Below are 15,139 nucleotides of genomic sequence, written 5' to 3'. Positions count from 1 at the left end.
TGCTATTTATTTTGCACAGGCAAGTGAAATTTGAGACAAGTACATTGTAGATTAGTCTTCAAAATTGCCAAGAGGTGATGCTAAGGTTGCCTTTCCATTCCTTCCTCCACTGCTCTCCCTTTACTGGCTCCCTCACACTTAAAAAATACAAACCGTAAGCTCCTCAGGGCAGAGACCTGTCTTTCTGGCTTGTGTTGCACCAGGCCTGTACAACGTGTGATCCATCAAGCCAAACTACACTCTACAACCAGAGCAATAAACTTCCTGGGTTTGCTTTTGCTGTGTACCAAGTTATCAGGCTATTGGCAAGTCACAATAGGAACTGTCTGGCTTGCCCAAGTGCTTTTTAAACCAAATGATGTGCAGAATTCACCATGCGGCTGCAGCTCCTCATAGCATGGGGAATAAACAATATCACCTGCTAATGACTGCAGATCAAGTTGTTCCTCAAGGCACAAGAGCAAGCCGGGCAAGATTTTTTCCAGCCATATATTGTGAGCTGACAGCTTGCCCTGATCTTTCAGCCTCAGGCGGGAAGCAAAACCAGGAAGCTTGAACATTGCGCCAGAGGGCTGCCTATATGACTGGTGGACCACAAATTGTGCAAGCCGACATTGTACGGCGCTAAATGCATAAATAATGAAAACATTCCCCCCCCCCTAAACCACTTACCTTTCATTTATTTGCAATCTGTTTCCAACAAATTAAGCTTTTCGAGGAGATCCAGCAAGTTATTGTTCTGTCGCTTGCGTGAAAATAAATTTTAAAAAAGGCTGACGGGTTTTTGTTTGTTTCTGTTAATGACAGAAAACGAAGGGAAAGAACCAGGGAAAGAGGTAAGTTCAGAAACCCATGCTGACTGCACACGTCTGCCCTCCGCCTGCGCCGTCAGGTGTGTATATGGAGGAAACAAAACAATGAAATTGGAACCTGAAACCTTGTCCGGTTGGGCGTGGCCATAGTTGCCTCCCTGCCAGTCAGGTGAATCAGCTCTGTGTACAGTCTCTGCATGTTTACCTGTGACCTCAGGGTATCAGTTACCTACCCTCAGTCTGTTTGGTTAACCTGCTTGAGGGCAGCCGCCGAAGCTTAAGTACAAGGCTCAAGGGCTTCCACTAACACAGATTTCTCCTCAAGACAGAGGCACACATTGGCCTAACCAGTTTCCTGTATGTCGCAGGCTCCGATTTTCTTTATTTTCTCTTCCGTTTTTATTTCCCTTTTCCGATACTGCCAAAGGCAGAAGCAGAATTTAAGCAAGATCTACTCCCTTAATGCAGGAGTGGGGAACTTTTTTTCACCCTGGGGGCCATATTCTCTTATAAATAGCCAAGCCAGGGGTTGGCAAGTCTTGACTACTAGCACAACACTAGAAAGAAGAAGGTGTCCCAACTAAAGAAGATTGTCAAGTTCAATTAATGGAATATGCTGAAATGGCAAAATTGACAATGAAATTAAGAAGCAGAGATGACAGTGAATTTAAGGAAGAATGGAAGATGTTTATTGCATATACAGTGGTACCTCGGGTTACATATGCTTCAGGTTACATACGCTTCAGGTTACAGACTCCACTAACCCAGAAATAATACCTCAGGTTAAGAACTTTGCTTCAGGATAAGAACAGAAATCGTGCTCCGGTGGCGCGGCAGCAGCAGGAGCCCCATTAGCTCAAGTGGTGCTTCAGGTTAAGAACAGTTTCAGGTTAAGAACGGACCTCCAGAACAAATTGAGTACTTAACCCGAGGTACCACAGTATTTCTGGGTTAGTGGAGTCTGTAACCTGAAGCGTCTGTAACCCAAGGTACCACTGTGTGTTCAAGCCGTCCTGCTCAGGTGAGCAACCTGGCCGCTGAAGTTTCCGAACCATCTTCGGAGGCAGCCCTACCTATAACGTATTGCAGAAATCTAACCTTGACAGACAGACACAGATCTTCCTTTTACTAACCCAGGATGATGCAAGCTTCTGCTGGCAGAAAGATGCTGACTTTGTAGTTAGTCAGTGCGGATTTGCTGAACAGGACGTTTTACGCACGGTCAGCAAGCCGGTCCTCTCCTTTCTGGAGAGGGCTAGCGGCTGTCGTGCCCTAACACACAGGGAGTTTCGCCGAACCGCCATCCAGTCCAGACACTGTACTTATTCTCAGTTTACTTCCCAACAGTACTTCCTCTTCCCTGTGTCTTGCCTTCTTTTGACAGGGCATATAAACTGTCACTGCATGTTGTATGAGAATATGTCAGAAAATTCATCTGAGACCCAAATACAGCAGATTTTGTGGTTTAACCATAGAATTGTAGACTTGGAAGGGACCCTGAGGATCATCTAGTCCAACCCCCTGCAATGCAGGAATATGCAGCTCCCCCATACGGGGATCGAACCTGCAACCTTGGCATTATCAGCACCACGTGAGCTTATCCCACTGAGCTATCCAGGCTATCTGCATCAATCCTCATCTTGTCCTTTTAACTGCTTCCTACCATGCAGGTAGTGGGTGGCGCTGTGGGTTAAACCACAGAGCCTAGGACTTGCTGATCAGAAGGTCGGCGGTTCGAATCCACGTGACGGCGTGAGCTCCCATTGCTCAGTCCCTACTCCTGCCAACCTAGCAGTTCGAAAGCACGTCAAAGTGCAAGTAGATAAATAGGTACCGCTCCAGCGGGAAGGTAAATGGCGTTTCCGTGTGCTGCTCTCATTCGCCAGAAGCGGCTTAGTCATGCTGGCCACATGACCCGGAAGCTGTACTCCCTCAGCCAATAAAGCGAGATGAGCGCCACAACCCCAGAGTCGGCCACGACTGGACCTAATGGTCAGGGGTCCCTTTACCTTTACCATGCAGGGTCAACAGCAAATGCCAATAACTGAATCATCTTTGTTTCTTCTTGGGTACAAATTTGCAGATGGGAAACAGTTCCCCTATGTCAATGCCGGCTGTTGCAACCACTGCTCTAGAGGAAATGCATTGAAAGAATTGCATGATTCACCATTACTTAACAGAGACTGATTCCACTAGCTGACAAATGCCCCCTGCTGGTCAGTATCACTGTGTACAAAAATAATCCCCTTCAAAATGTAATATTTTACCAGTTTCTGCTTCCTGAGGAGAGCTTTCCAAAGGTCACGATCTGCTTATTTGTTTGATGCCTGAAATTGGCTCCTATCACCAAGCCATTATGTGCAAAGGCAGAACAGGCAATAAGCACAGATGTACCGACAAACGGTGCCTGTAGTGAAAAGCATTATTGGAAGCAACGCAAAGACTGGACCCCTAGAGCTCCAAAATGTCTAACGCTACCCTTACTTTATCTTCCCAAAGTCAAGCTTCTCTTGCAATGTAAGAGATGATGACACACAAGAGTCCATGACGGTGATTCCTGTTTTCGGACTACAGTTCCCATCATCCCTGACCACTGGTCCTGCTAGCTAGGGATGATGGGAGTCATAGTCCAAAAACAACTGGTGACCCATGCTATAAAATGCCCAGAGAATGGAGACTGTTCTGCATGACAGAATAGCATGGTCATTATCACAATTTGTATCTGTGCGGGAAGCAACTGAAAACAAGCACAAATTTCCTAAACCTGTTATGGGCTGAAAAAACAGTTGCGTCGAGTAGCAGCCAGCCAAACTATCTTTGGATAGCACAGCATGGAAGCAAAAGCCTCTCCTGTTGTACGAACCCAACAACTGCTCTTCAGTACCGTTTGTCTGGACATTGAGGTTCAGCTGAACTATTGGGGGCAGTAGTCAAAGATAAAGTTATCCTCCTCTATGAATGTGTCTAAGGTAAAGGTAAAGGGACCCCCAACCATTAGGTCCAGATGTGACCGACTCTGGGGTTGCGGCGCTCATCTCGCTTTATTGGCCGAGGGAGCCGGCGTACAGCTTCCAGGTCATGTGGCCAGCATGACTGAGCTGCTTCTGGCGAACCAGAGGAGTGCACGGAAACGCCGTTTACCTTCCCACCAGAGTGGTACCTATTTATCTACTTGCGCTTTGACGTGCTTTTGAACTGCTAAGTTGGCAGGAACAGGGACCGAGCAACAGGAGCCTTCTGATCAGCAAGTCCTAGGCTCTGTGGTTTAACCCACCTCGCCACCCGCATCCCATGAATGTGTCTAATGCACTTTTAAACTATCTAAGCCAGTGACCATAACTGCAAGTAGTGAGAGCAGATTCCATAAATCAATTCTGCGTTGTATGAAGAAGCCCTTCCTTTGGTCTGGCTGGAATCTGCTGCCCATCAGCTTCATGAAGTCCTTGTATTATATGGCAGAGGGAATAAATTTCATCTCTATCCACGGTCTCCCTTGGGAGGTTGTGAACTCTCCTTCCTTGGAGGCTTTTAAGCACAGGTTGGGTGGCCATCTGTCATGGATGCTTTAGCTGAGATTCCATCATTGCAGGGGGTTGGACTAAATGACCTTTGGGTCCCTTCCAACTCTACAATCTATGATTCACCACAGCGCTTGCAACTTTATCAACCTCTACAAGGCCATCAGCTAATATCAGCTAAAACATACTTGGCATGCACCATGAGAACAAACTTTTAGGAAGCAGCATTTTCTCACAAACTGAGATGAACGAACCCCAGTTAAAGAACAAAAAGTAACACATTTTAGCACTATGAAGCAGTTTTGCTAAAAGAACAGCAGACACTTAAAACAAACAAACAAACTTCACACCACAAAAAAAATATCTAATTTTGAAAAGCAGGGAGCAGTGCCCACTGACGACAACAAATCTGAGATCAGCTATTTTATTTATTCTGTTGTTGTGTATAATTGTTTCTATCATACCCACTGTGTTAATATTGCTTTTTGCTTTAGTAAAAAGATAAGTAGGAGAACAAGAGACCAACTCCTTGTGATCACAGAACTTGTAACCACAGGGGTACAAGAAGCCAGTCATTTCAAGGGTTAACTTTTAAGCCTCTGGACACAGTGACCAAGAGATATTGGGAATCTGTGCAGAGCAGCTCCTGGCAAGAGGGGCTGAGAACCCAGCTCTCCTCATCCCAGCATTCTGGATCTTCAACAGAAAATAAATAATAATAAAACTTAAGAGGAGGTCGGTCAAGGAAAGTAATAGAACATTCAGCCTTGGTCAGACCACACCTGGAATGCTATGTCCAGTTCTGAGGGCCACTAGTTAAAAAGAATATTGGCAAGCTGGAATGTGTGCAGAGGAAGACGACCAACATGATCAAGAGTCTGGAAACCAAGCCTTATGAGGAACGGTTGAAGGAGCTGGGTATGTTTAGCCTGGGAAAGAGGAGGCTGAGAGGAGATGTGACAGCCATCTTCAAATATCTAGCCGGGTGTCACTTGGAGGATGGAGCAAGCTTGTTTTCTCCTGCTCTGGAAGGTAGGACTTGAACCAAAGGCTTTAAGTTACAAGAAAAGAGATTCTGACTAAACATCAGGAAGAACTTTCTGACAGTGAGAGCTGTTTGACAGTTGAACGGACTCCCTCAGAAGGTCGTGGACTCTCCTTCCTCCGAGGTTTTTCAAGCAGAGGTTGGGTGGCCATCTGTCAGGGATGCTTCAGCTGAGATTCCTGCATTGTAGGGGGTTGGACGCGGGTGGCGCTGTGGGTTAAACCACAGAGCCTAGGACTTGCCGATCAGAAGGTCGGCGGTTCGAATCCCCGCGACGGGGTGAGCTCCCCTGTTCCTGCACAACTTAGCAGTTCGAAAGCACGCCAAAGTGCAAGCAGATAAATAGGTACCACTCCGGCGGGGAAGGTAAACGGCGTTTCCATGCACTGCTCTGGTTCGCCAGAAGCGGCTTGGTCTTGCTGGCCACATGACCTGGAAGCTGTACGCCGGCTCCCTCGGCCAGTAAAGCAAGAAGAGCGCCACAACCCCAGAGTCACACACGACTGGACCTAATGGTCAGGGGTCCCTTTACCTTTAGGGGGTTGGACTAGATGGCCCTTGGGGTCCCTTCCAACTCTACCATTCTCTGATTCTAAAAAACCAAAACAATGATGTCACTCGCCTCCCTTAGGGTGGTTACTTGAGGACCAGTGGGACATAAGATACCTTCACGTACGGTAAGATGGTATCGAAGTAGAATTGAATACAACTCTTTGCCATTATACACATGTGCTGCACCTGAAGCGTTGGCTCAGCATCCAACATTTCGGCATAAACATGACACTAGCAGCTTGGTACCGCAGGCTCCCGCTGTTTTACTCCTTTAGGGGCTGCATTACCTAACAAATTGCCAGACACTTGCCATCTGCTCCTTCCATTCACATCATGACACACTACACCGGAGGCTGGGCCTAAAGGAAGGCTCCTATTGTGTGAAAAGAGAAGCGGCAAGGCAGACTGCTATAGGACATCTCCTTCTGCCACAAATTAAAAATATATATATCAAAAAATCACCTCTAAGGTACTGCTTCCAAACTTCAAAACACAAACAATAAAACAAAAGCCCAACTGACCAATGCATGCTGCGTGGCTATTATTTCTAAGCAGTTAAGACGTGAACTCTTACACTAAGCATGGAGTGTATTAGGGGAGGGGCAGTAGGGACGCGGGTGGCGCTGTGGTCTAAACCACAGAGCCTAGGGCTTGCTGATCAGAAGGTCGGTGGTTCGAATCCCCGCTGGGTGAGCTCCCGTTGCTCGGTCCCTGCTCCTGCCAACCTAGCAGTTCGAAAGCATGTCAAGGAAAAGGGAGCATAGCTCTGTGCTCCAAAAAGATAACTTGCAGAGCTTTCCTTGGGAACTTTTAGGTAGACAAGAATCTAGTGTTCAAAAACCAGAGAGATTGTAAAACAATGTTAAAAGAAGATGGAGATTAGGGAAAATCAGGCAAACCTCATATCCCCACCGACCACATTCCAACTGCAAAACTGTTTCAATGTGCCTGTGAGCCAAATCTACTGTATCGTAGCTATCAGAAAGGACAGAAGGCTTCAGAGTGCTGTTGCAATTTCTAACTATCCGGTCTCAGTGGCCGGGATCTATGTTTTCTCAACAGGGTTGGGAGGGGAACGGCTGGAAAACCGAAGGAAAGCAGTTCTGAACAATCAATCCCTTAACAGCTAAGGATTAATCTAAGACCAGAGCTCATCAGACTCCTTGTGCCCGGTTGTCAAATACGTAAGTTGGCAGAGCCAGAGACTGAAGCGGTTGGAGCTACAGATGTGATTCTAGGTTAAAGGTAAAGGTAAAGGTACCCCTGCCCGTACAGGCCAGTCTTGACAGACTCTGGGGTTGTGCGCCCATCACACTCAAGAGGCCAGGGGCCAGCGCTGTCCGGAGACACTTCCGGGTCACGTGGCCAGCGTGACATTGCTGCTCTGGCGAGCCAGAGCCACACACGGAAACGCCGTTTACCTTCCCGCTAGTAAGCGGTCCCTATTTATCTACTTGCACCCGGGGGTGCTTTCGAACTGCTAGGTTGGCAGGCGCTGGGACCGAGCGACGGGAGCGCACCCTGCCGCGGGGATTCGAACCGCCGACCTTTCGATCGGCAAGCCCTAGACGCTGAGGCTTTTACCCACAGCGCCACCCGCGTCCCGATTCTAGGTTACATTTGTCCTATACATTTAAACCAGTGTTTCCCAAACTTGGGTCTCCAGCTATTTTGGGGGGACTACAATTCCCATCACCCTTGACCACTGGTCTGGTTACTAGGAGTGATGGGAGTTGTAGTCCTAAAACAACAACTGGAAAGCCACGTTTGGGAAACCTTGACTTACACAGTATCACACCACTTTAAACTGTCGTGGCTTCCTCCAAGGATTCCTGGGGCCTGTAGTTCGTGAAGGGTGTTGTGAGCTATAATTCCCCTCACAAGGGCTTCAATTCCAAAAGTTCCCTGGGAAGAGATTGTTAAACTGATCTGGGAACTGTAGCTCCCTGAGGGGAATAGGGGCTTCCTGACAACTGTCAGCAGCAAACTGCAGTTCCCAGAATTCTTTGAGGAAAGCTATGACAGGTATAGGGACGCAGGTGGTGCTGTGGGTAAAAGCCTCAGCGCCTAGGGCTTGCCGATCGAAAGGTCGGCGGTTCGAATCCCTGCGGCGGGGTGCGCTCCCGTCGTTCGGTCCCAGCGCCTGCCAACCTAGCAGTTCGAAAGCACCCCTGGGTGCAAGTAGATAAATAGGGACCGCTTACAAGCGGGAAGGTAAACGGCGTTTCTGTGTGCGGCTCTGGCTCGCCAGAGCAGTGATGTCACGCTGGCCACGTGACCCGGAAGTGTCTCCGGACAGCGCTGGCCCCCGGCCTCTTGAGTGAGATGGGCACACAACCCTAGAGTCTGGCAAGACTGGCCCGTACGGGCAGGGGTACCTTTACCTTTACCTTATGACAGGTATTAGTGATGTATGCAAGTGAGAGCTGGACAATAAAGAAGGCTGATCGCCAAAGAATTGGTGCTTTTGAATTATGGTGCTGGAGGAGACTCTTGAGAGTCCCATGGACTGCAAGAAGATCAAACCGATCCATTCTGAAGGAAATCAGCCCTGAGTGCTCACTGGAAGGACAGATCATGAAGCTGAGGCTCCAATACTTTGGCCACCTCATGAGAAGAGAAGACTCCCAGGAAAAGACCCTGATGCTGGGAAAGATGGAGGGCACAAGGAGAAGGGGACGACGGAGGACGAGATGGTTGGACAGTGTTCTTGAAGCTACCAGCATGAGTTTGACCAAACTCCGGGAGGCAGTGGAAGACAGGAGTGCCTGGCGTGCTCTGGTCCATGGGGTCACGAAGAGTCGGACATGACTAAACGACTAAACAACAACAACATGACAGGTATGGTACCGCTTTAAATGTTTGGTGTAGCTGGAGCAAAAGGTTTATCAGCAAATGGCCCCCAGGTGTACCATTTACTCTATATTACGGCAGCATCTCTCATAAAAAGGAGAGGAGAATACACAAACAGCGGGGAATGGACTCCAGCATCTAACAGAGCTCAGAGGTAAAGAATAAGTCACTTGTAGATCTTCAGTGCGTGGCTATTAGGAACAGACAAGCTGGTCCCTCTGGCAGAAATCCATAGCATTCCCAAACCCCCAGATGGCAAAGAGTGCTTTCATTTGGATTCCTGCCCTGAAAGGATTACAGAGGAAGGAAGATGCATCATTTGGCAGGAAGTCAGCCCAGTAGGCAAGACTGGAAGTCAAATTCTGCCACTTTGGGTTGCATCACCTGACTGGGCGTTTCAAACTCCCCCCCCCAACCCCCCCCCCCACATTTCTATACCACTTAATATTTTTAAGAAAACAATCTCAAAGCAGTTGACAATGAATTAAAACATCGAATAAAACAATCCAGGATAAAGCATTACTGCTGAAAGTCAAATTGTTGTTTTTATTTTGATTATATATTTTGTGGTTTTATATTTTGCTTTTGTTCTGTGAACTGCCCTGAGACCTCCAGGTATAGGGCGGTATATAATAATAATAATAATAATAATAATAATAATAATAATAATAATAATATACATTCAAAGCAATGTAATCAACAGGAAACTTAAAGATTTCTAAATAAAACATTACAAAGGAGCTCAACTACAGAATGCACATTTAACACATCAGTTAACAAAAAAATTATCTTAAACACTTCAAAAGAAACAATTCCTAAAAGAAGTCAAATATATAATGCACATTTAAAACTGCATAAATAACCAGACAGTAAAATGTTATCTCAAGCATAGACCGTACCCCTCTCGCTCTCCAGGCTTCAGCGAAAGCCTGCATTCACTTCATAGGAGGCACACACATTTCCCCTTCATTTTTGGAGGGGGAAAGGTGCGTCCTATAGTACAAAAAATACGGTAAGTTAAAATTCTGCTACTGTTTTGTCAGCTGTTCTTCGAATTTAAATGTCTTTGTCATGTACTAACTGAATACAGTGGTACCTCGGGTTACATATGCTTCAGGTTACATACGCTTCAGGTTACAGACTCCGCTAACCCAGAAATATTACCTCGAGTTAAGAACTTTGCTTCAGGATAAGAACAGAAATCGTGCTCCGGCGGCGTGGCAGCAGCAGGAGGCCCCATTAGCTAAAGCGGTGCTTCAGGTTAAGAACAGTTTCAGGTTAAGAACGGATCTCCGGAACAAATTAAGTACTTAACCTGAGGTACCACTGTATTTACAAGTGGAATGATAAGTCTGGAGGTCGAGGATGGAAACTCCCAGTTGCTCAAAAATCCACAAGATGAGGGTTGCTCCCATGATCTGAGAAAGGACCCCCGACTGCCACTGCTCCCACCCTTGCCTTGCCGATATTTGCAACACCATCCTTTTCACTTCCCAGCCAGAGGCTTCCTCTTTAGATTAATCAAACCTTCTCTCCCTTTCTTACTTAAAGCATGCCTGTGCTGGCTGTCTCTCTACCAGCCTTTTGCTTGAATTTATTTACCGCATTAGTATCCAGGCAAGGCCGTCATCCAAAGCGAGCTCAGAGCAGTTTATTTGCATGGGAACTGAGGCACAGCCCAGGGCAGCCAGAAGCCCTCAAGGTGCTTTCGGACAACAACTTCCATCATCCCCGGGGAACATGAATGTGCTGGCAGGAGCCGATGGAAGCCGTAGCCCAACAACATCAAGGTTGCAGATCTGCACCCTGCGCAAAAGAGTATCTTGTTTTCTGTCAGAGTCAATGGTAGGCCAACAGAGGCTTCCCAGGCTGGGTCCCAATTTTGGGGTGGGAGAGATTTCATCTGAAGAAGATGCAGAATTCAGCAACTGCCAAAAGCTCGCCCTTGAGCATCTTCAGGGCTTGTAAAATAGCAACGAATGCTAAGAGCATCAGCCTTGCAAGGAAAAACACACAGACACTTTATGACAAAGGAGTTTATTCACGCTGGCAGCCATGAGAGCAACATAAACAGCCATTGTCTCAGCTCTGGCCTGCGTTAAAACTGCAACCACTATGGGGCAACACATGGTTCATTCCAACTCTGCCTCTCCAGCTCCCAATAATCTGTCCCCTTTCCCTCTATCCCATCACACTTCTGGTCCAGAAGTTCTCAAACTGAAATCCCATAATTTTCCACACAAATGTCCTGGCGGGTTTTGGGGTGTGTGATTTTTTTTTTAACCCACTTTTGGTGTGCTATAGCCCCCTATATAGTTAGCAAAACAACTAATAAGGTAGTGGAACATTCAAGGATTTCTGTACTTGGCCTCTATCCTGATAGAGATAGAAGCTGTTTTGACCAGTGCCAGATTATCAAATAGGCTAACCACAACTCTAACTGTGGGCCTGTGATTAACATAACACAGTGCTGGTACTGCCAAACTTGTAAATTCTCAGGGAGAATTTAGTAAAAAGGCTGTTCTCAGTGGCCTGGCCTAGGGTCCAGGATATGGTGCTAGAATTTTGTTATGGTACTGGTGCTGAAGAAAAAAAAACATTTTGATGGTTTGGTTTTCTTCACATAATCCAGAATATAATCCTTCCTATAATCCTTTAATCCAGAAGCACATCCATTATATTAGAAAGGCAAAGCTAAGGTTATTAATATATGAGTTATGTATGTGCTTTGAGTTGTAGAACAAAACAAAAAATATTATTAAGTGGTCTGGAGAGACTCACACACACCCCTTAAATTTTCAAGTGGTCCGATCAGAATATGCAGTAATAGTGGGAAACGAAAATGAACCATGGAAGGGAAGTCAATTTACATATGTGTGTGTGTATAATATATATATATATACATACACACACACACGTATATATGTATATGTGTGTGTGTGTGTGTGTGTGTATAATTTTCAAGTCAAACACAGGAACTGAAGTTTCAGAATCACTGCTCAAATCTAAGAAAGAGAGCCCAGAACAAGGCTATGTAGAAGAAGAGGCCAGGCAATACACATTAGCCACTCCGATTTCCAGTGGCTTGGGTGTTCAACAGCAAGGAAACAGTTTAGCCCCCAGCCCCAATGGTGTCAGAGAGTGCACTCTTCATTTGACCCATTGTCATGAGTCATGACCCTCCGCCAACTATGGTGACTCATTTAGCGGCAGTAACGTATTTAGTGTTAACTCTAGATGTGTATGCTTGATACTGACTGACCAAACTAAGCCTCCAAATGAGCCACCAAAGCCACTAGATGGCTGTGAAAACTCGTGCCCTGGGCTTTTCAGACTCGTCTACCCATGTACTATCTGAAACCAAAGGGGCGCATTGGTTACCAGGTGTGAAATATTATTTTCAGCTCTCCTACCCCACCACCAGTATGTTGTGCTGAGGGCAAGAAGAGTTGTGGAAACGATTGGAAACCTCCTGTCCTCTCCTCTTACACCTGTGGGACTTTAGCTACTATGTACTTAAGGATGCGCCGGGACATGGGTGGCGCTGTGGGTTAAACCACAGAGCCTAGGACTTGCCGATCAGAAGGTCGGCGGTTCGAATCCCCATGATGGGGTGAGCTCCCATTGCTCGGTCCCTGCTCCTGCCAACCTAGCAGTTCAAAAGCATGTCAAAGTGCAAGTAGATAAATAGGTACCGCTCCGGCGGGAAGGTAAACGGCGTTTCCGTGCGCTGCTCTGGTTCACCAGAAGCGGCTTAGTCATGCTGGCCACATGACCCGGAAGCTGTACGCCAGCTCCCTCGACCAATAAAGCGAGATGAGCGTCGCAACCCCAGAGTCGGCCACGACTGGACCTAATGGTCAGGGGTCCCTTTACCTTCACCTTACTTAAGGATGCTGGGAAACCATCCTTTCTAGGCTAATGATGGCTTGCTAACACTTCATTATGATTGTATGATAGAAAGTCATGGTTCAATGGAAACTCGTGGTTACAGCATAGTTTCCCCCTCTCTCCAATCAACAGGTAATCTACTTGCAGAGGTTTGGGTCTTTTGAAGTTGTTGGGGTTTTTTTGGTGGGGTGTAAATAATCTGAATGGGAAAAGAACCAGACACAGAATTAAGAGATTCATATTCCCCGGGACATCTTTATGCTACGGTAGCTCTCATTGGTGGGCATGAAACAGAATTATTAGCAGCTGCACTATACAAGTGATTTTGCCTCTGCTGTAATCTGATTAAAGTAAAGGTAAAGGGACCCCTGACCATTAGGCCCAGTCATGGCCGACTCTGGGGTTGCGCACTCATCTCGCTTTATTGGCCGAGGGAGCCGGCGTACAGCTTCTGGGTCATGTGGCCAGCATGGCTAAGCCACTTCTGGCGAACCAGAGCAGCGCACGGAAACGCCGTTTACCTTCCCGCCGGAGTGGTACCTATTTATCTACTTGCACTTTGACGTGCTTTCGAACTGCTAGGTTGGCAGGAGCAGGGACCGAGCAATGGGAGCTCACCCCGTCGCAGGGATTCGAACCGCCGACCTTCTGGTCGGCAAGCCCTAGGCTCAGTGGTTTAACCCACAGCACCACCCGCAACCAAATAATCTGATTATTTGGTTGCAAATTAGACAACTTCTGTATTACAAAGCTCCTCCATTAGCCTCTGTCGCTCCCTCACACAAAAGGAAACGGAATCGTACAATGCTGCCCCTGGAACTTGTCGCTTTGTTTTCCAAAGTGAGGAACATGTTAGCAATGATATCAAAAGGCTGGCTGAATTTTTTCCCAATTGCAACAGGCCCTGTTCATCTGCAGCTGAGAATATCTTTTGCAAAAGTCACCTCCTTGGGGAGAAAACCTGCAGCGGTTCCAATTTATTAGTCATGTCGATAACGTTTTGAAATTTGGAGACGTTTCTGAGCGTAACTGCTTGACATCAGCCATCTTGCAGATGATAACGGCCAGCCTTCTTATTTTGCAACAAGCTATGGAGGCCTGGCAAACTCCCACTTGATCAAGCTGTGTCAGGAAAAGGCTCCTTGTGACCAGTTTCATGCTGTGTATTTGGAAAATGAACTGCAAGTCAATGTTGATAGGGAGGTCCACTATCTGATCTCCTTTTTCAAACATGCAGACTGAACACACATTGCAAAGGGAGAGAGGGTGAAATCAGCACCAACACAACAAGAAAATGCAAACTTGAAGCTGGCACAAAGGAGAAGCTGTTATTCCATTAGAGAAATCATTCATTAAAAACAGCAGGTTTCAGATAAAAATCTTCCTTATGGGCAGGTGAGATTCAGCTGGCATTTTCCTTCCAAGATTCTTTCTCTAGGTCTAAGAGGACGTTAAGAGAAAGGCTTCTACCCATCTGCACCATACGTTTAAAGCAGTATTATACCGCTTTAAACTGTCATGGCTTCCTGCAGAGAATCCCAAGAAGTCTAGTTTGTTTGTTTTGTTTTTTGTTTGTTTAATATTATTCTTTATTCTTTATTGATTAAAAATTTACATATCTATACAAACATTATGTGCTATCTCTTTACATACGAAGAAAAAGAAAATTAGGTAGTAAATAGAAAATGTATAAAGTAATAAAAAAAGGGAGGGGGAAATAACAAAGATACAAAATAAAGAAATCAAAAGAAGAAAAGAAAAGACATTATTTACACAATAAAAGTGTTCATCGATATATTACAGTATAATGAGAAGGATGGGAAAGAAGTCTAGTTTGTTAAAGTTGTTGCGAGTTAGGAAAACCCTGTTCCTTCACCCAGAGCTACAATTCTCAAAGTTCCCTGACTGTTATACCACTCTGTCAGAATTGTAGCTCTGTGAGGAGAATAAGGGTCTTCCTAACAACCCTCACTCAGTTTACCCATCAGCACAAGACTGAATGAGTGACTGTTATGTACTGAGTTGAATAGGATCCAAAAGGCAGCAGTCTGATTGGTCCTAGAACAATAGGATCCAGAATGCAGCGGTCTGATTGGTCCTAGAACAATAGGATTCAGAATGCAGCAGTCTGATTGGTCCTAGAACAATAGGATCCAGAATGCAGCAGTCTGATTGGTCCACAGGACCCACCCAATCCAGCTCCAGGTGGAAGGGAATCCGCAACCTGATTGGCCTACAGGAGAATCCCGGAATTAGCCAATCACGTGGGGCCCATTGTGTAAATAATGTATATAAAGCAGACATTCCGGGGGAACTTCCATTCCTCCTCACCATTATGAGCTGAATAAAGAGCATGAAATCCACTCTGAGTATATTTCAGTGACTAACTCCCATGGAAAGCCCCGAGTTTGACCTGAAGCAAGCCGAGTGAAATCTTCACCTCTAGCAATTAATCTGTGATGATTCAT

The 15,139-nt window shown here is 46.2% G+C and overlaps 1 protein-coding gene across 2 annotated transcripts in view; it reads right to left on the bottom strand.

Moving 5' to 3' along the window:
- CORO2A (coronin 2A) overlaps positions 1-15,139 on the bottom strand; it is a 61,517-nt gene that overhangs the window by 28,745 nt on the left and 17,633 nt on the right. Inside the window, exon 1 of one of the 2 annotated variants that reach the window (XM_028712509.2) lies at positions 673-909. The exons of the other annotated variant lie outside the window; for it this stretch is intronic. The gene's annotated coding sequence lies outside the window, so the exon portion shown is untranslated. Of the gene's footprint in view, positions 1-672; positions 910-15,139 lie in introns of those variants that run through there. 2 annotated transcript variants of the gene reach the window in all.

Source organism: Podarcis muralis, chromosome 17 (genome assembly GCF_964188315.1).
Source record: "Podarcis muralis chromosome 17, rPodMur119.hap1.1, whole genome shotgun sequence".
NCBI lineage: Eukaryota > Metazoa > Chordata > Lepidosauria > Squamata > Lacertidae > Podarcis > Podarcis muralis.
The sequence above is the reverse complement of the archived record's forward strand: the minus strand, read 5'-3'. Positions and strand labels throughout refer to the sequence as shown.